The sequence below is a fragment of the Lagenorhynchus albirostris genome, chromosome 1, assembly GCF_949774975.1.
Source record: "Lagenorhynchus albirostris chromosome 1, mLagAlb1.1, whole genome shotgun sequence".
Lineage (NCBI taxonomy): Eukaryota > Metazoa > Chordata > Mammalia > Artiodactyla > Delphinidae > Lagenorhynchus > Lagenorhynchus albirostris.
In genome coordinates, this window is record NC_083095.1 from 64,687,425 (window position 1) to 64,707,544 (window position 20,120).

At 41.4% G+C, this 20,120-nt stretch overlaps 1 protein-coding gene and 1 non-coding gene across 3 annotated transcripts in view; one reads left to right on the forward strand and one right to left on the reverse strand.

Moving 5' to 3' along the window:
- Positions 1-20,120, forward strand: part of EGLN3 (egl-9 family hypoxia inducible factor 3) — a 253,852-nt gene that overhangs the window by 65,787 nt on the left and 167,945 nt on the right. The gene's annotated exons all lie outside the window — the stretch shown is intronic.
- LOC132506357 (U6atac minor spliceosomal RNA) lies at positions 6,182-6,307 on the reverse strand. The gene has a single exon (XR_009535798.1). It is a non-coding gene; the product is annotated as a U6atac minor spliceosomal RNA (small nuclear RNA).

The window sequence follows — 20,120 nt, forward strand, 5'->3', positions numbered from 1 at the left end:
TTCCCACTTTTAAAATGATTTTATATAATGCTCCCCCTCCCCCAATCGTTACTATTATACCCCATACTTACCCTCTACCCATCCTCTCAGCAAATTTATATCATGCCTTTTGACTAGCCCAAGGATCAATTATTATTAAGCCTATGGAAATGTTAATCGAGCCGAGCCATGCAGTATCCTCCGATTGCATTTTCATGCTTGTATAACTTTGTTTTCCCTTGAGTTAATAGTTGTTACTTTTAATTTTCTATGAGCCTCTAAACACTCCAACAGAAGGATAAATCTCCTCTCAATGTGTCTGAAGGTATTTAAGTAATCACTTCTTTCTTGGAGACAGACCTCCCAAAAGTAATTGTCCATGGGCTCCCATCTGGACAGGCCAGCAGTACAGTGGTCATCCTTGGATGAGCAGATCTCCTTTCACCACTAACCTGGCATTCCCAGCGCTTCTTCCTTGAGCTGCATCCCTTGCTTCCTGGATTCTAAATCTTCCTCTTCCTTGATTAATATACAACATATATAAACAGCTCATACAACTCAACATCAAGAAAAACCATAGAAGCTGATTAAAAAATGGGCAGAAGACGAAATAGACATTTTCCCAAAGAAGAAATACAGATGGCCAACAGGCACATGAAAAAATGCTCAACGTCATTAATTATCAGAGAACTGCAAACTCAAAATCAAAATGAGATATCACCTCACACCTGTCAGAATGGCAATCATCAAAAAGAACAAATGTTGGTGAGGATGTGGAGAAAAGAGAACCCTTCTACACTATTGGTGGAAATGTAAATTGTGCAGCCACTGTGGAAAACAGTAAAATGTTTCCTCAAAAAAACTAAAAATAGAACTACCATATAATCCAGCAATTCTACTCCTGGGTATGTATCCAAAGAAAATGAAAACACTAATTCAAAAAGATACATGTGGCTTCCCTGGTGGTGCAGTGGTTAAGAATCTGCCTGCCAATGCAGGGGACACGGGTTTGAGCCCTGGTCTGGGAAGATCCCACATGCCGTGGAGCAACTAAGCCCATGCGCCACAACTACTCTAGAGCCCGCGAGCCACAACTACTGAGACTGCAAGCCACAACTACTGAAGCCTGCGTGCCTAGAGCCCGTGGTCTGCAACAAGAGAAGCCACCTCAATGAGAAGCCTGCGCACTGCAACAAAGAGTAGCCCCTGCTCGCTGCAACTAGAGAAAGACCCATGCGCAGCAACGAAGACCCAACACAGCCAAAAATAAATAAATAAAATAAAACAAAACAAAACAAAAAAACAAAAAGATACATGTACCTCAATGTTCATAGCAGTATTATTTACAATAGCCAAAATATGGAAGCAACCGAAGTGTGCATCAACAGATGAATGGATAAAGAAGTTGTGGTGTATACATATACAATGGAATATGACTCACCCATACATAAAAAAGAATGAAAATTTTCCATTTGCAACAACAAGGTTGGACTTGGAGGGCATTATGCTAAGTGAAATAAGTCAGATAGAGTAAGACAAATACTGTATGATATCACTTACCTGTGGAATCTAAAAAATAAAACTAGCGAATATAACAAAAAAGAATCAGACTCACAGATATAGAGAAGAAACTAATGGTTACCAGTGGGGAGAGGGGAGGTGGGAGGGGCAATATAAGGATAGGGGACTAAGAGGTACAAATTATTATGTGTAAAATAAATAAACTACAAGGATAGATTGTACAGTACAGGAAATATAACCATTACAACTGTAAATGGAGTATAACCTTTAAAAATTGTGAATCACTAAGTCGTACATATAATATGTAAAATTGTATAATATTGTAAAACAACTATAACTCAGTAAGAGAAAATAAGATAATATGAAAAAGGCAGTATTCTAGAGTAGGTGAGGTTTAGCTATTTCTTTGCAACTTTACTACCAGGTTATAATGACAGCAAGCTTTCAGAACAAATTTTGTCATATGGTCATGACACAAAACACCTTTTCTGTGAATTCTATGAAGGTCAATAGTTTGATTATTTTGATGTCTGTTCTATGCATCCTATGCCTACCATAATGCATGATGCCTGAGTCACTATTCCAGTGACAGGATTCAGCTAACCCTGTCAGTTATGGTGGAAGCATGGAATCTATGGAATCAGTGACAAGACCGAAGACCATTTAAGGATCAAACCCAGAGCACCATCATCAGCACAGTTAAAGGGTCTTTAGACCAGTGATGTCCAGTGGCAACGTATAATGTGAGCCATATTTAAAAATGAAAAACAGTATAATTTGAATAATATATGACCTGGTTTATCCAAAATATTATCATTTTAACATGTTGAACTAGCAATATTTCATATGCTAAATAGCTCATGTGTCTTGTGGCTACCGTATTGGACAGCATAGTTCCAAATTCTTAAACCCTATTCATTTTAGGGGTGGAAATATCTCTAAAATAGTTAAGCTACTGCACATATATTGGATACGATTACTTTTACTAACGAAAACATAATTTGAACATCCATTATCTTAGCAAAATGACTGAAATTGATGAGAAAGAGATAACTAAAGAGCTTGTAGTAGCTACTTCTGGAATAGAGACTTATTTTATTATTTTTATTGAAGTATAGTTGATTTACAATGTTGTACTAATTTCTGCTGCACAGCAAAGTGACTCAGTTATACACATACACATTCTTTTTTTTAAACTTTTTATTTTATATTGGAGTATAGTTGATTAACAATGTTGTGTTAGTTTCAGGTGTACAGCAAAGTGATTCAGTTATACATATACATGTATCTATTCTTTTTCAAATGCTTTTCCCATTTAGGTTGTTACATAATATTGAGCAGAATTCCCTGTGCTATACACTAGGTCCTTGTTGGTTATCCATTTATTTATTTATTTTTTAATATCATTTTTAAAATTAACTAATTATTTTTGGTTGCGTTGGGTCTTCATTGCTGCGCATGGGCTTTCTCTAGTTGCGGTGAGTGGGGGCTACTCTTTGCAGTGCGCGGGCTTCTCATTGCAGTGGCTTCTCTTGTTGGGGAGCACGGGCTCTATGCGTGCGGGCTTCAGTAGTTGTGGCACGTGGGCTCAGTAGTTGTGGCGCACAGGCTTAGTTGCTCCACAGCATGTAGGATCTTCTTGGACCAGGGCTTGAACCCATGTCCCCTGCAATGGCAGGCGGATCCTTAACCGCAGCACCACTTGGAGGTCCCCTAGTTATCCATTTTAAATATAGCAGTGTGGGGCTTCCCTGGTGGCACAGTGGTTGAGAGTCCACCTGCCGATGCAGGGGACACGGGTTTGTGCCCTGGTTCGGGACGATCCCACATACCACGGAGTGGCTAGGCCTGTGAGCCATGGCTGCTGAGCCTGTGCGTCTGGAGCCTGTGCTCCACAACGGGAGGGGCCACAACAGTGAGAGGCCTGCGTACTGCAAATAAATAAATAAATAAATAAATATTTATATATCAGTGTGTACATGTCAATCCCAAACTCCCTAACTATCCCTACCCCTCACCCATCCCCCCATAACCATAAGTTCATTCTCTACGTCTGTGAGTCTGTTTCTGTTTTGTAAATAAGTTCATTTGTTTCATTTTTTTTAGATTCTGCACATAAGTGATATTTCTCTTTCTCTATCTGACTTCACTCAGTATGACAATCTCTAGATCCATCCATGTTGCTGCAAATGGCATTATTTTGTTCTTTTTAATGGCTGAGTAATATTCCATTGTATATATGTACCACATCTTCTTTATCCATTCTTCTGTCGTTGGACATTTAGGTTGCTTCCATGACCTAAACAGACATTTCTCCAAAGAAGACATACAGACGGCCAAGAGGCACATGAAAAGATGTTCAACATCGCTAATTATTAGAGAAATGCAAATCAAAACTACAGGGAGATATCACCTCACAACTGTCAGAATGGCTATCATCAAAAAATCCACAAACAATAAATGCTGGAGAGGGTGTGGAGAGAAGGGAACCCTCCTATATTGTTGGTGAGAATGTAAATTGGTGCAGCCACTATGGAAAACAGTATGGAGGTTCCTTAAGAAACTAAAAATAGAGCTACCATATGATCCCGCAATCCCACTCCTGGGCATATACCCGGTCCTGGGCATATACATGGTCCGAAAGTATACATGCACCCCAGTGTTCATTGCAGTGCTGTTTACAATAGCCAAGACATGGAAGCAGCATTCTTTCTTTAGTACTCTTTTCCATTATGCTTTATCCCAGGAGACTGGATAGAGTTCCTTGTGCTATATAGTAGGACCTTGTTGTTTATCTATTCTAAATGTAATAGTTTGCATCTACTAACCCCAAACTCCCAGCCCATCCCTCTCCCTCCCCCTTGGCAACCACAAGTCTGTTCTCTATGTCTGTGAGTCTGTTTCTGTTTTGTAGATAAGTTCATTTTTGCCATATTTTAGATTCCACGTATAAGTGATATCATATGGTATTTGTCTTTCTCCTTCTGACTTACTTCACTTAATATGATAATCTGTAGTTGCATCCATGTTGCTGCAAATGGCATTATTTCATTCTCTTTTATGGCTGAGTAGTAAGCCATTGTATGTATGTACTACGTCTTCTTTATCCATTCATCTGTCGATGGACATTTAGGTTGTTTCCGTCTTGGCTATTGTGAATAGTGCTGTTATGAACACTGGGGTGCATGTATCTTTTTGAATTATAGTTTTGTTCAGGTATATGTCCAGAAATGGGATTGTTGGATAATATGGTACCTCTATTTTTAGTTTTCTGAGGAAGCTCCATACTTTTTTCCATAGTGGCTGTACCAACTTACATTCCCACCAACAGTGTAGGAGGATTCCTTTTTCTCCACACCTTCTCTAGCATTTGTTATTTGTAGACTTTTTAATGATGGCCATTCTGACCTGTGTGAAGTGGTACCTCATTGTAGTTTTGATTTGCATTTCTCTAGTAATTAGTGATGTTGAGCATCTTTTCATGTGTCTACTGGCCATCTGTATGTCTGCTTTGGAGAAATGTCTATTAAGGTCTTCTGCCCATTTTTTTGATTGGGTTTGTTTTTGTTGTTATTGTTGAGCTGTGTGAGCTGTTTGTTTATTTTGGAAATTAAGTCCTTGTTGGGCACATCGTTTACAAATATTTTCTCCCATTCCGTAGGTTGTCTTTTTGGTTGTTTTATGGTTTCCTTTGCTGTGCAAAAGCTTGTAAGTTTGATTAGGTCCCATTTGTTTATTTCTGTTTTTATTTCTATTGCCTTGGGAGACTGACCTAAGAAAACATTGGTACAATTTATGTCAGAGAATGTTTCGCCTATTCTCTCTTCTGGGAGTTTTATAGTGTCAGGTCTTATATTTAAGTCTTTAAGCCTTTTGAGTTTATTTTTGTGCATAGTGTGAGGGTGTGTTCTAACTTCATTGATTTACATGCAGCTGTCCAACTTTCCCAGCACCACCTGCTGAAGAGACTATTTTCCCATTTTATATTCTTGCCTCCTTTTTCAAAGAATAATTGACTGGAGGTGTGTGGGTTTGTTTCTGGGCTCTCTGTTCTGTTCCACTTATCTGTATGTCTGTTTTTGTACCAATACCACACTGTTTTGATTACTGTAGCTTTGTAGTATTGTCTGAAGTCTGGGAGATTTATGCCTCCTGCTTTTTTTCCCCCCCTTGGGATTGCTTTGGCAATTCTGGGTTTTTTATGGTTCTATATAAATTTTAGGATTATTCTAGTTCTGTGAAAAATGTCATGGATAATTTGATAGGGGTGGTAATAAATCTGTAGATTGCTTTGGGCAGTATTGCCATTTTAACAATGTTAACTCTTCCAACCCAAGAACATGAGATATCTTTCCATTTCTTTAAATCCTCTTTAATTTATTAATGTTTTTATAGTTCTAAGCAAATAAGTCTTTCACCTCCTTGGAAAGGTTTACTCCTAGGTATTTTATTTTCTTAGTGCAATTTTAAAAGGTATTTTTTTTACATTCTTTTTCTGATATTTCATTGTTAGTGTAAATAAATGCACTGATTTCTGAATGTTAATCTTGTATCCTGCTACTTTGCTGAATTCATTTATTAGATCTAGTAGTTTTTGTGTGAAGTCCTTAGGGTTTTCTATATATAGTATCATGTCATCTGCAAATAGTGACAATTTTACCTTTTCCCTTCCAATTTGGATAAAAAACAATGGTTAGATGCCACTAAGTAGGTGGAAATGCCTTAACCATATGCATGTTGTCAGGCCCAAGGGCCTCTTCCATTGTTGTCAAGGGGAGTGCTAACCTTGTCTCCTTTTATACAACACTGGAATAGAGAATTTTTTGATGAAATGTTTAGCTGACAGCAATTGACTGAGGTATAATTCCTGAACAGCACAACTAACCTTCTGGAATGAGATTTAAAGTAACAGCATACACTTTCTTCTGATGGACTGTATTTTAAAACCAATGTGATATTGCCCTTACTTTGGGAAATATTTCCAAAAAGCTATGAAATAGATCTTCAAAAATTTTATACATATGCAAACACAAATATTGTTCCAAAATTGTCTGTGTGTGTATGTCTGTGTGTCCATGTAGGCACAAAGGATTCACACTTTAAGTCAGACTGTCTTGGGTATCTTGCTAAAACTCTTGCCCACTAGTTCTTAGAAAATTTTAATATGATAGCACCAGGGAGCCTGAGGCAGCATGACTTAATGGTGGTGAGGCAGAGTAATGTTTTGAGATACTCACCTGAATTGTTTGCTGAATATTTTTTTCCTCTCCTGAATTTTAATTAGGTAGATCTTGTTTTATTATCCAGTCTGCCATTCTGTGTCTTTTGATTGGAGCATTATTCCATTGACATTTAAAGTAATTATGATAAGTATGTATTTATTGCCATTTTAAACCTTGTTTTCCATTTGATTTTGTATTTCTTCTTTGTTCCATTTTTTTTTTCCATTTTGTAGGTTGATGGGGTTTTTTTAAAATTGTGCTTGAGTTTCTTTCTTTTTGGTTTTTGTGAATCTTTTATATATTTTTGATTTGTGATTAGCCTGGTTTTCAAGTATGTTCACCCATAACTATATCTACTTGCTTTAGACTGATAGTCATATAAGTTCAAACACATTCTTTTTTTTTTGGCTGTGTTGGGTCTTCATTGCCGTGTGTGGGCTTTCTCTAGTTGTGGTGAGTGGAGGCTACTCATCGTACTGGTGCGTGGGCTTCTCATTTCAGTGGCTTCTCTTGTTGTGGAGCACAGGCTCTAGGTGTGTGAGCTACAGTAGTTGCAGCACCCTGGCTCAGTAGTTGCGGCACACAGGCCCTAGAACACATGGGCTTCAGTAGTTGCAGCATGTGGGCTCAGTAGTTGCGACATGCAGGCCCTAGAGCGCTCAGGCTTCAGTAGTTGTGGTGCACAGGTTTAGTTGCTCCGTGGCATGTGAGATCTTCCCGGACCAGGGATCGAACCCGTGTCCCCTGCATTGGCAGGTGAATTCTTAACCACTGCACCACCAGGGAAGTTCCCAACACATTCTAAAAGATCTACATTTTCTTATTCCCCTCACCTATGTTTTGTGATCATGATGTCCTATTTTACATCTTCATGTTTATACTTTTGCTGTTCGTTGTAGTTATAATTGCTTTCAGATTTTTTTTTGATTTTTTTTAAAAGTCTATGTACTAGCTTGTTTAAGTGATCTTCAATCCTTTTAAATATTTGCCTTTTGTATTGTGATTTTCCCTTTCCTATAGAATCTTGCTTCTTTTCTATTTAGAGAAGAACTTTCACTATTTCTTTCAGTTTTAGTATTGCTGTATTCTTTTAGTTTTTGCTTCTCTGAGGAATTCTTTATCTCTCCTATTCTAAGTGATAGTCTTGCTGGGTAGAGTATCCTTGGTTTCAGGTTTTTCCCTTTCAGCACTTTGAATATATTTTGCTCCTCCCTTCTGGCCTGAAAAAGGTTCTGTAGAGAAATCAGCTGATAGCCTTATGGGGGTTCCCTTGTAACTGACTCTTTGTTTTTCTCTTGCTGCCTTTAGAATCCTCTCTTTATCTTTATTTTTTGCCATTTTAATTATGATACATCTTGGTGTGGGTCTCTTTGGGCTCCTTTTATTTGGGAGCCTCTGTGCTTCCTGTACTTGGATATCTGTCTCCTTCTTTAGATCAGGGAGGTTTTCAGCCATAATTTCTTCAAATACACCTTTGATTCCTTTTCTCTTTCTTCTTTTTCTGGAGCCCGTATTGTGCATAGGTTGGCATGCTTTATGTTATCCCATAGATCTCATATGTTGCTTTCTTTTCTTTCCTTTCACTTGTCTTTCTGTCTGCTGTTCTGATGGGGTGATTTCCATTATTCTATCTTCCAGATCACTTATTTGTTCTGCATTATTTAGGCTGTTATTCATTGCCTTTAGCTCAGTTTTTATCTCAGAAATTGAGTTGTCTAATTTTGAATGGTTCCTCTTTATAGGTTCTAGTTCCTGTTACAGTGATCTGCATTTCTTTTGACAGTCTCTGTTAATTCCTTTAGCATTTTTACTACCTCTTTTTTGAACTCAGGGTCTGGTAGACTAGAGAGATCTGTTTCATTGTTCTTTCAAGGGATTTCTCTTGTTCTTTTAGTTGGGAGTAATTCCTCTGTTTCATTTTACTTAAATTTCTCTGACTCTATGAACTTAGGAGGAACAGTTATCTACGGTGGTCTTGAAGGGCTGTTTTTATGTGGGAACATCCCTGTGTGAACTGTGTGAGTCCAGTATTTTTTGTGCAAGGGCTATTTTTGGTATAGATGCCTGCCACGGTTTTCCTCAGTGTGTGTCTGTTGTCCCCTTGATAGGGGTGTGTTTGGTGTTGTGGTGACTGGAGTCTGCACTGGATGTTGGGCAGGGCCTCCTCTTTGCTCTGTGGCTGTCACAGCTCTGTCAGGGGCAGGCTCTGCTCCCCAGTTCTTGGAGTAGAAGCCCCCGGATCCAGTTTGGGGTGAGGTGTACTGTGGTGTGAGATAGACAGGACTGGAGTGCTCCTTCTGGGAAAGGAGCCACTATGTGTTTCTCCCCAGGGGCTGTCACTGGGACATGCCACTCTGTGACACCCCCTGCCACCTGGTTTGCGCACTCACAGTCTGCTGCTGCTAGTGTAGCCCCTGGACCTATCCCCACTGTGGGAGCATTGACAATCAGCTCAGACGTCAACCCTGCCTCCCGTGAGGGCGAGCTCCCAAAGTCCGCTGAAGCCAAAGCTGCACCCCACCACGAGCGTGCTGATAATGAGGTTCCATCCTGCACGCACCCACTCTGTTGGCCTGGACCACCCTCCAGGCCTTTCGGGCTGTCTTCATGCAGCCACACTGAGTCCTCTCCCTGGATCTGTCTGCTGAAGCCTGAGTTTCAGCACCCAGCCACTGCGAAGGAGGTTCCCAGGGTGAGGGAAACTTTTCTTTTTCACAGTGCCTTCCCAGGGGCGCACGTCCTGTCCAAATTCCTTTTTTTTTTCCTTTTTGCCCTACCTGGTTACATGGGGATCTTTCTTATAGTTTTAGTTGTATAAGAGATCTCCTGCCAGCTTTCAGTTGGTACTCTGTGAGAATTTTTCCACATGTAGATGTATTTTTGATGTGTTTGTGGGGGGAGGTGAGCTACACGTCCTTCTGCCCCACCATCTTGATCTCCTCCCCCTCTGAAGAATTTTTAACATTAGACTAGTTATGACCTTCAACTTTGGTAAATGTCAGGGCCCTGGTGACTCTTCATTATTATAACTGGATATCCTAGAATATGGTTTTGTTTCTTTTAAAGATTATGCTGCTGTAGTCATGATAGCTTGCTAAGGATGGGTGGGGTATTACATTATGTACCAAGGGATAATAATTTTGTTTGACAGGAAATATATGTTAATAGTTATTAAGAGCTTAGTATGTTATAGCCAGCATTATGTTAAGTGCTTGACTTGGAGCATTTCATTGAATTCTCCTAATACTAGAGAGATCTCTATCACCCTTCAATGACAGACAAGAAACAGCATAGATAGCCTAGTTATTTTACCTACAATCACATGGTTCAAGTGGCAAAGTTGGGTTTAAACTGATGCATGTGACTTGGTGCTTATTCTCTTCCTCAACTCATTTACATTCTCTCTTTCTGCTTCTCTCTCTCTGTCTCCATCTCTCTTCTCTCTCTCTCTCTCTCTCACACACACACACACACACACACAGAATACCTATACCTAGAATAACTGTGTGTACATACTCTATACACTGATAATAACTGCATCAGGTATTTATTTACTGCCACTACTCTGTACCAGGTACTGTTCTAGGTGCTGAGTGAGATGCAAGAAATATGACAGACAAGGTTTTTGTCACTAGTGGGAAGAGACAGGACTTAGATCCATAAGGTCATTCCAGAAATTCAGTGTGATAAAGAAAATAAAATAGGATGCTGTGATTGAGGATGAACTACTGGGAGGCATTTAATGTGGCGGCTGTGGAAAGCATCTTTGAGAAGATGGCCTTTGAGCTCAGACTTGAATGAAGAGAGGGAATCCTCCATGCCAAGATCTGGAGCGAGAGCTTTCCAGCATGAGCAGAAGCCCTCACCTGAGAGCAAGTAGGGTGTGTTCAAGGGGCAGAAAGAAGGTCGGTGAATCTGGAGCATAGTCAGTAGGAGGAAAGTTGGGTGGAAATGAAATCACAGGGGTAGGTGGAGCTAGACCTTTGAGGGCCTGTGGCTCATGGTGGAAGAGGAGGAGAAGAAAGAAGAGGAAGAGGGTGAGGGTGCTATGTAGGCTCTGGCCTCCTAAGGACAGGTGATGGCCAGAGGTTCTTATGTATTTACCTCATTTAATCCTCCCAACAATCCTGGGATGTAGGAACTGTCATCTGTACTCCTCAGAGATCAATTGTGAAACTTGAGCCCTAAGTATGTCACTTCCTTCAGTGTTTCAAAGGTTACTGCAGACTCCTGCAAATCCAGCTGAATTCACTTACAATGTGATTGAAACACCTACTGGATGCTTGTGATTGATTTCACTGTTAAATTCATATTCTTATATTTCTCTTCAGTGTTGCTTTATTGGTGGTCCTCTGAAAATAGTCACTCTTCTTTAACACAAGAACATCTGCTAGAGATCTTTCACTTGGCTATTCTGTCTAGTCAGTTAACATTTATAATCAAAATATTTTCTCCTTGTCCTTAACAACAGTATTCTCTTCATTAAGAATCCTTGAAGTTGCCCGTGCAATACGTGAGGATGGAAAATCTTACTTTCCTTTTATTCCTTGAACCTCGATTTATCGACCAAATTACTTGCCAGGAATGTTTGTCATCTGTGTCCCCTGGGACTTGCAGCAGCAGAGCTGGGCTGCACAGCCTGGGTCTTTGTGGATGTGTAGTGGCTCAGGGGCTACAGTTACCTGCCCAGGCTCAGCTCACCTTCATTCAAGTATAAGCTATTTTTATCTTTTTTTTTTTTTAAAAAAAACCCAGAATGTTAAGTGGGGCACACCCCATTTCTGCTGGAGCCGTTCTAGTATTTTTTTAAAATTAATTAATTAATTAATTTATGGCTGTGTTGGGTCTTCGTTTCTGTATGAGGGCTTTCTCTACTTGTGGCAAGCGGGGGCCACTCTTCATCACGGTGCGCGGGCCTCTCACTATTGCGGCCTCTCTTGTTGCGGAGCACAGGCTCCAGACGCGCAGGCTCAGTAATTGTGGCTCACGGGCCCAGTTGCTCTGCGGCATGTGGGATCCTCCCAGACCAGGGCTCGAACCCGTGTCTGCTGCATTGGCAGGCAGATTCTCAACCACTGTGCCACCAGGGAAGCCCCTATTTTTATCTTTAAAAAAAATCATTTTCTCCAGGTTGAAATCAAAGTGTTGGCAGGGTCACGCTCCTTCTTGAGGCTTTAGGGAAGAATTCATTCCTTTCTTCTTCCAGCTTCTGGGGGCTGCCTGCAGTCCTTGGCTTGTGGTTGTTTTACTCTAATCTCTGCTTCTGTGGTCACATTGCTTTTTCTTCTGTTTGTGTGTCTGTGTCAAATCTCCCACTGCCTCCCTTTTTATAAGGATACATGCAATTGCATTTAAAATACTTGGATAATCCAGGATAATCTCTTATATCAAGATCCTTGTGGACTCACAGCTTCAGTCCTTTTTTTGCCATTGTCAACTGAAAGAAAACTCAAAACCTAAAAGTTGCAAGTTATGCTTTATTTGAGGATCTTACTGAGGATTATAGTTGGGAAGATTTTCAGATAGCTCTGAGGAACTGTTCCAAAGAGGTAAGGGTGGAGCCGGGATATATAGGAGCTTTTGCTGGAGAAAAAACAAAAACAAAAAAACATGTAGTCGAACATCAAAAGATTACTGGTAATCACAAAAAACAGCCATCTCTAGTTAATGATTTTAGTGCTTTTCTTTGTATGGGAAGATGCAAAAGTCTGTTCTCATTGAAAGTATTCCTTTGATATGCATCCTAACTATCTCTGGCCAGTATCCTGTTTTTCTCCATCCTGAATCCCCTCAGGGTATACCATGGGTAGAGGCAGGGGGTCTGCAGTGGCTGCTGGCTTGATGGTGGGCAACACTCCTTGTTTACATGTAAGTTAGTATTCACAGAGTCTAGAGGTTAGGGTATAGATAGTTTTAGAGGGACAGTTTTCAGCCTATCATAATGCTTAACAGCAGTTGAGTTGTTCAATATTTATTAATAGTATATCTTATGTCTTTCCTTTTAGATTGTCAAATTCATGTGGGCAGGAATTTTTGTTTTGTTTTGTATACCTTAACAAATATGAAGAATTCTGCTGGAACTCTGGGATGGGGGAGGGAAGTGAGTCCTTTTGGTTTCAGGTGGAATTTGGCGCACACGAAGAATATTTTTGCCACATGTGAATGTGGGTTTTCAATTTACTTGATTTCCCAGGAGCTAAAGAAATGTAATGGTATATAAGCATTTTTTAATTTGTAAGACTTGTCATGCGATTGCATGACGCTATTCACATCTTACACTCCTGAAAACCATATTCATCTATTGGTTTGTAAGGTAGCAATGGGATTGAACCAATTGGCATTACATGGGTACCATGTAATAGACATTTAATTGGGCACGTGCCCGGAAGGAACCAACAAATTAAGCATTTGGGTAGAATATTTAATGTATTAAACATCCAACATAGAAAGTTAAGTCAATGGGTTTTCTCTCTACTTATTTTGTACCTGAAAATAGCTCAAGAAAATCTGTAGAGACGTAGCCCTCATTCCTCCCTGCCAAGGTTCATAATGTAAGGGCTTTCACATGTATCTCGTCATTGGGAATTTAGGTGATGATATAAAGGATTATTATCTCCAAGGAACGTGTGAGCTGGCAAAGTAAAATAAAAATCCTCCCACCCCCTCCCCAGCTCGTTAATAATTTGACCAAATCTGTAGTATAGTGTGTCTTGACACAAGTTTGTTTGTGATCAAGGAAACATTAACTAGAATATTCCTTCATAAATAGGAATGTTTAACATATAAAAGATAGGACTTATGAGGCAGTTTATATTCTGAACTATGCTTATATCCTAGGGTTGTGATGGACAAAATAATTATCAGAGTTTCTACAAACCTTATGGGAGAGAAATAGCATGTTGAAGACAAGTGCACGGAAAATCTCTACTGGGATTCAGGCAAACCGTATAGATTTTGTTATTGATACCTGTATATCCAAAACCCAGTCTGCCTATTCAGGCACAAATCTTTATTGAAGGAATGCTGTGTGCCAGGCATGATGCTAGATTTGGTATAAAAAATATGATACCTCCCCCAAAGACTTTCAGGTCTAGTAAGAGACAAAAAGAAATAGTCTTTAAAGCATTGTGATTCATGTTTGTGTTGGAAAATGTCTTCTCCTTCCATATTCTGTCTCCTCCTTCCACTCCAAGCACCCCTGGTGGGAAGACTCTCCAGAGCTTTGCTGCAGCAGGTAGACTGCAGGCCATAGACCCTGTGGGCAGACAGAATAAAATAGCCCTGCTGTCCCTACCTACTGGTGTTCACACCCTCATATAATCCTTTCCTCTTGAGTGTGGCAGCACCTGTGACTTGATTTTAACCAGTGGAATGTGGAAAGGCAATGGGATGTATATGATTGTGTTGATGTGATTATGTAAGAGTGTAGCATCCATTTTTTTAAATTGTAGTATAGTTGACTTACAGTGTTGTGATAGTTTCAGGTGTACAGCAAAGTGATTCGGTTACACACACACACACACACACACACACACACACATTCTTTTCAGATTATTTCCCGTTATAGATTATTACAAGGTATTGAATATAGTTCCCTGTGCTATACAGTGGGTCCTTGTTGTTTATTTTATATATAGTAGTGTGTATCTGTTAATCCCAAACTCCTAATTTATCCCTGCTCCCCTTTCCCCTTTGGTAACTATAAGCTTGTTTTCTATGTCTGTGAGTCTATTTCTGTTTTGTAACTAAATTTATTTGTATCATTTTTTAGATTCCACACATAAGTGGTATCATATGATATTTGTCTTACTTCAGTTGGCGTGATAACCTCTAGGTCCGTCCATGTTGCTGCAAATGGCATTATTTCATTCTTTTCTATGGCTGAGTAGTATTCCATTGTGTATATATACCACATCTCCTTTATCCATTCATCTGTTAATGGACATGTAGGTTGTTTCCATATCTTGGCTGTTGTCAATAGTGGTGCTGTGAACATTGGGGTACATGGATTTTTTTCAAATTAGAGTTTTCTTCTTTCCTGGATATATTGCTAGAGTCTTGCTAGAGTCTCTCTCTCTCTGTCACTGGCTTTGAACAAGCAAGTTGCCACAAGTCCTATGGCCACAAGAAACTGAATGCTTCTAACATCTATGGGCATGAGGAAGCACATACTTCCCCCAGCTGAACCTTCAGAAGAGAGCCCAGTCCTGGCTGACACCCTGATCACAGCCTTGTGAGATACTGATTACAGCAACAGAAAACTAGTCCAGTTCCCAAAGCCCTGGCATAGGGCTCCCTCCCAAGTGTGGCTTGGTCTTAGTTTCACTATTGGACAAGGCAGCAGAGGTAAGAACCAGACCATGGGGAGTGGAGGACTGGGGAGAAGTAAGGGAGGCACGTGGGCTTTCACTGAGGCTAAAGAGCTTATACCTGTTCCAAGAGGCACTGGGAATCCTTTGAAGCGTTTTAAATGAAGGAATAACAAGTTTAGATTTATGAGCTCTGATTTCCCTCTCAATAAAAATGAGGGAGAAAGGCTGATTCCCTAAATTCTTTGCACCTGGAGCCCATCACCCTGATCTTGTTCTTTCCCCGTCCTCGATTAAATGCCTTTGGACGGGTCCATTTCTGGCCCAGTGCCACTGGGATCTCCTCACACTTCCCAGCGCTCTCCTATCCCTTCCTAAACCCTAAAGTTATTTCTGAAACTTTCTTCTGATTTACTCTACCACTTTCAAAGTTTCTGAAGACAAGTGGAATTAATGCATTATTGGTCTTTAGAAAGTAGCTTCAGATGTCATCCCAACAAAAGCCTGAAGAGCTGAGACATTCTAGATGAGTCCTTAGGGAGTCAGAATTTCATAGTCAAATGAGGCTTAGCGGGGTGGGTAACACACCTTGGGCACACGGGCAGCTAGTCTCAGCTCTGATCATGACTTCATTTAAACTGTCTAGTTCCATTACTGCCAGTGATCTAGCTTTGTTCTTACTGACATATTTTCAGTAAATATATGAGAGAAATATATTCGTGTTACACAGCTGTGCCCCTTCAACACTTCATCAATCATCAACTCTCTCTATTCCATTCTTTCTTAGTTCCACTAGTTTTTAAACTGTTTGTGAAAAAGACCTTATTTCTGAATCCAGTTTATTGTTACTCATCAGAGTCGTTTGTAGACTTACCTCCGTCTCTCTTTTTTTCATGCCTTTTGGTGATTGTGGTGGTGCGTATTCCTTCTGTCCTTCTGATACCGACCAGGGTTCTTGGCCTTCCCCAATCAACAGAAATTGACTGGAAGCCAGACAAGAAATTCAGGCAAGGTTTTACTGGGGCCCCTGTGGCCGCGGGAGGGAGTTCCCTTGCTCGCTTCCCCAAGTGAGCTGGCTCCTTATATGGGGTGAGGGTAGGGGTGTGTCCAGGGGTCGGGCCAGAGGTGTTCTGCCCACCCCTTGGTGATGCTGTGTGCCGGGGGCATGCACAGTACCCTGCTTTGCCTCCTGATAGCCGGTTTGTGCTCCGGGTTCTCCAGGAGTGACAGTTGGGTTTTTTGGTCTTTTTGTATCTCTTGTTCCAGAATCTGCCCCACCTGCTCGTGCACACAGTTATCTTTAGTCCCATACAGTTTCTTTGTATTTTGTTGCTGGAGGAGACGTGTGTCCAGGTGCAAGCACTGCAGCAAGGGTCCCAGGTCCCAAGCTGTCTCACTTCCTTCCCTTTACTCCCTTGTGGATTCCCCCTTCAATCTGTTCAGCCACTCGTCAAGCATTTCAGTGGCCTAGGGACCTAGGCATTGAGAATAAAAGAAAAGCTACAATCCTCTCCTGGCCTCTAGATGACCAGCAATCAAACTGGAGGAAAGATGGTGCGCCCACAGCTGTGCAGCTGAAGCACAGTGTGTCCAGTTGCCTGCAGGACGTTCCCACCAAGTTGCCGAGCAGCATTTCCAACTCGGGGCTCCAGTCTGAACACAGGATTACACCTGCCCTCCTCCCCACTGCTCCTCTTGCCAGGTTTCCTGTGTCAGCAAACAGCACCACTGTCCATTCAGTTGCCCAATCCGAAACCAAGGAGGCCTCCTTGATCTCTTCTCTTCCCTCGGAGCCAGTCAGTCAGACACCAGGTCTCATCCCTATCTCTCCCTGTCTCTTGACTCCGTCTGCCTCCGTCTACCCTCTGTCTATCACTCCTATCCTCTCACTAGACTATCACAATGGCCTCCTGACTGTTTTTGCCGCATCCTTCTTTGGTCCACCTCTTCCAATCCATTCTTTCTGTAGAAGCCACAGTTGTACTTTAAAGGCACAAACCTGGTCGAGATACTGCCCTATTTAACATCCTTCCATGGTCCTCAGTGCACCAGGAAGGAGGCCCAACCCCTCGTGCTTTGGCCCCTGTGTCCCTGCGCAGCTCAGAGGCCTCCCCCTCCACCCCTCACCCCCACCCCCCACCCCAGCCTGTGGGTCTGGAACACACTGCGCAAGCGCTCTTCTCCCTGGGCCACGCTGTGTGCTGTTCCCACACCTTACACATGCCCCTGCCCCACTCTCCTCCCCATGGCCTCTTCACAGGAAATGTCTCCGCCCCAAGACAGGGTGATGTATCCTGACTTTCCCGTGCTTCAGCATGTTGGTCCTGCCTCTAAAAAATTGATTATGGAAGACCATTTGGGTGATGCAAACACACTTTTTTTGTTTTTTGTTTTTTAACACTTCACAAAGCTGGCAGTCTCCATTCAGAGAACTACAAAACGGGGCGGGAGATAGGAAGCATTTATAGGATAAAGAAACGAGCAAGGAGAGAAAAATAGAAACTCTCTGGCTGGGGCCACATAGTCAACCTTGTTTGTGGCGAGAAGAACAAAGAAGTAAGTATAGAGCCCAGAGCTGGCTTGACCTTGGGGGTCGGCTGACCCGGTCGACTGCGTTTCTGTCAAGCAGAACATTTCCCGGGACAGGAAAGTTATCCAAGTTTCAGTTTGCTGACGTGGTACCTGGGCAGGAGCAGCTTTGTCTTGGGCCTAGAAATTTCTTTCAGTGGTCCTTATGTAATAATTGCCTACTTGGCTTCACTCTTGTTCCCCACCTCCAGCCTAAGGACAGCATCTCAAAGCCTGGTTTAGCTCATCGCAGTGGAAAAACTCAATAGGTCTAGATGGGTTAACAAATGCAGGCTCAGGCTGTGTGGTTTAGAATTTAGGCTCCAGAAGCACAAAGCTTGGGTTAGGTTTCCAGCTGTTAGCAAATTGTTCGCCTGGACCTGCGCTGGAGTCCTAGCCCAGGCCAGGATCCCTTGTCTCTGTCAGGGTCAAGGAGGTTCTTTTTCTGCTCAGATTCGTACAGACAATAATGAAACTGATGCTGAGACTGGAACAGCGCTAGCTTTATTCAATGGCCAGAGAATGGAGAAGTCCGAACTTAATTGGCCAATCAACTTCTCAACCCGATTTGGACAGAGACACCTTGTATACAGGTTTGGGGTAAAAGGGAGGGAATTGGAAAGAGAGGCAGGAATATTCATGACTTATCTGAGAACAGGGGTGTGATTTGGACCTGGAACTGAGGCAACATTCCTTTTCCAGTTGTTGTCATGGCAATTGTCAACTGTCATGGCACCTGTGGGTGTGTCTTTTAACATATGCTAATGTATTACAATGAGCATATAACGAGGCTCATGGTTACTGGAAGTCAAACCTTCTGCCGTCTTGAGCCTCATTGGTTCTAACCGGTTCTCCTTTTTCTCTTTGCAGCTTCCTCCTGAAACTTAGATAGGAGCAATTGGTTTCCATTAAGGGGAAGGGCAGAGGTACGATTCTGGGGCAGCAGCCTTGGTAACACGACCTCAGTCAACCTAGGGGCAAAAAGGCGGAGAGAGAATGTTCATTTCCACCGCTAAGGCTTATTCTTAGAAAAACTCAAGACTGACTGCTTGTCAGGTTCTGCTTGATGCCCAGCTGTGGCTGCATTCTTCTCTGCTTGGTTGCCATCACTTGACCCGCTTTCATGACCTTCTGTCTGGTTCTTCCTTCTTTCCAGCCTTCCTTTCTTTCATTTTGAATATAGCAACAGAGAAGTCGTTCAGGAACTCTCTCCAATAAAGGATACAGGTATTACAGAAGTAAAATTCAGAAAGGCCTAATGGGGACTAGAATTACAAATGATAAGGATGCATTAATAGCTCAGGCTTCTGGAGGTGGGGGACTAGATTTCAACCCTAGATCTTTGTATTTCTACCTGTATGAACTCAGAAAGTTCAGCTGCCTTCTTTGATGGCTGGTGTATAACATGTAGGTAGTAATTGTACTAGTCAGGGCTCTTTGTTGCAAGTTAAGATAAAAGGGGAGCTAATGGAAAGGTCACTGATACAGCTATTTCACAGACTTGTTGTAAGGATGGGTTTAAATAACGGATAACAAATTATTTAGCACAATATGGCACATAGAAAGTATTAGAAGCGCTAGCTGTTATTGTACCATCAGTGTTTTATGATCATTGTTTTGAGCTCTGTCCTCAGTTTCTTGCCTGTCGCTTTGTTTTAATATAAAGTGATGCTATTCTTGATGCTTTGGTACATTCTTTCAATTTTTGAGAATTGGTCTCTGGAACCTATAGTTAACTAGCCATTTCTGGTCCAATCAACTATTGCCAAAAGGAGTAGGGTCATGTGACACAAACGTGGCCCCTAAACTCTTTTTAAATTTTTTTTTGAATTTTTAAATTTAATTAATTTTTTTTTATACAGCAAGTTCTTATTAGTTATCCATTTCATACACATCCGTGTACACGTGTCAAACCCAATTGCCCACTTCATACCACCACCACCACTACCCCTGCCGCCACTTTACCCCCTTGGTGTCCATACGTTTGTTCTCCGCATCTGTGTCTATTTCTGCCCTGCAAACCGGTTCATCTGTACCATTTTTCTAGGTTCCACATATATGCGTTAAAATACGATATTTGTTTTTCTCTTTCTGACTTACTTCACTCTGTACGACAGTCTCTAGATCCATCCACGTCTCTACAAATGACCCAATTTTGTTGCTTTTTATGGCTGAGTAATATTCCATTGTATATATGTACCACATCTTCTTTATCCATTCATCTGTCGATGGACACTTAGGTTGCTTCTATGTCCTGGCTATTGTAAATAGAGCTGCAATGAACATTGGGGTGCATGTGTCTTTTTGAATTATGGTTTTCTCTGGGTATATGCCCAGTAGTGGGATTGCTGGGCTCATATGGTAATTCTATTTTTAGTTCTTTAAGGAACCTCCATACTGTTCTCCATAGTGGCTGTATCAATTTACATCGCCACCAACAGTGGAAGAGGGTTCCCTTCTCTCCACACCCTCTCCAGCATTTGTTGTTTGCAGATTTTCTGATGATGCCCATTCTAACTGG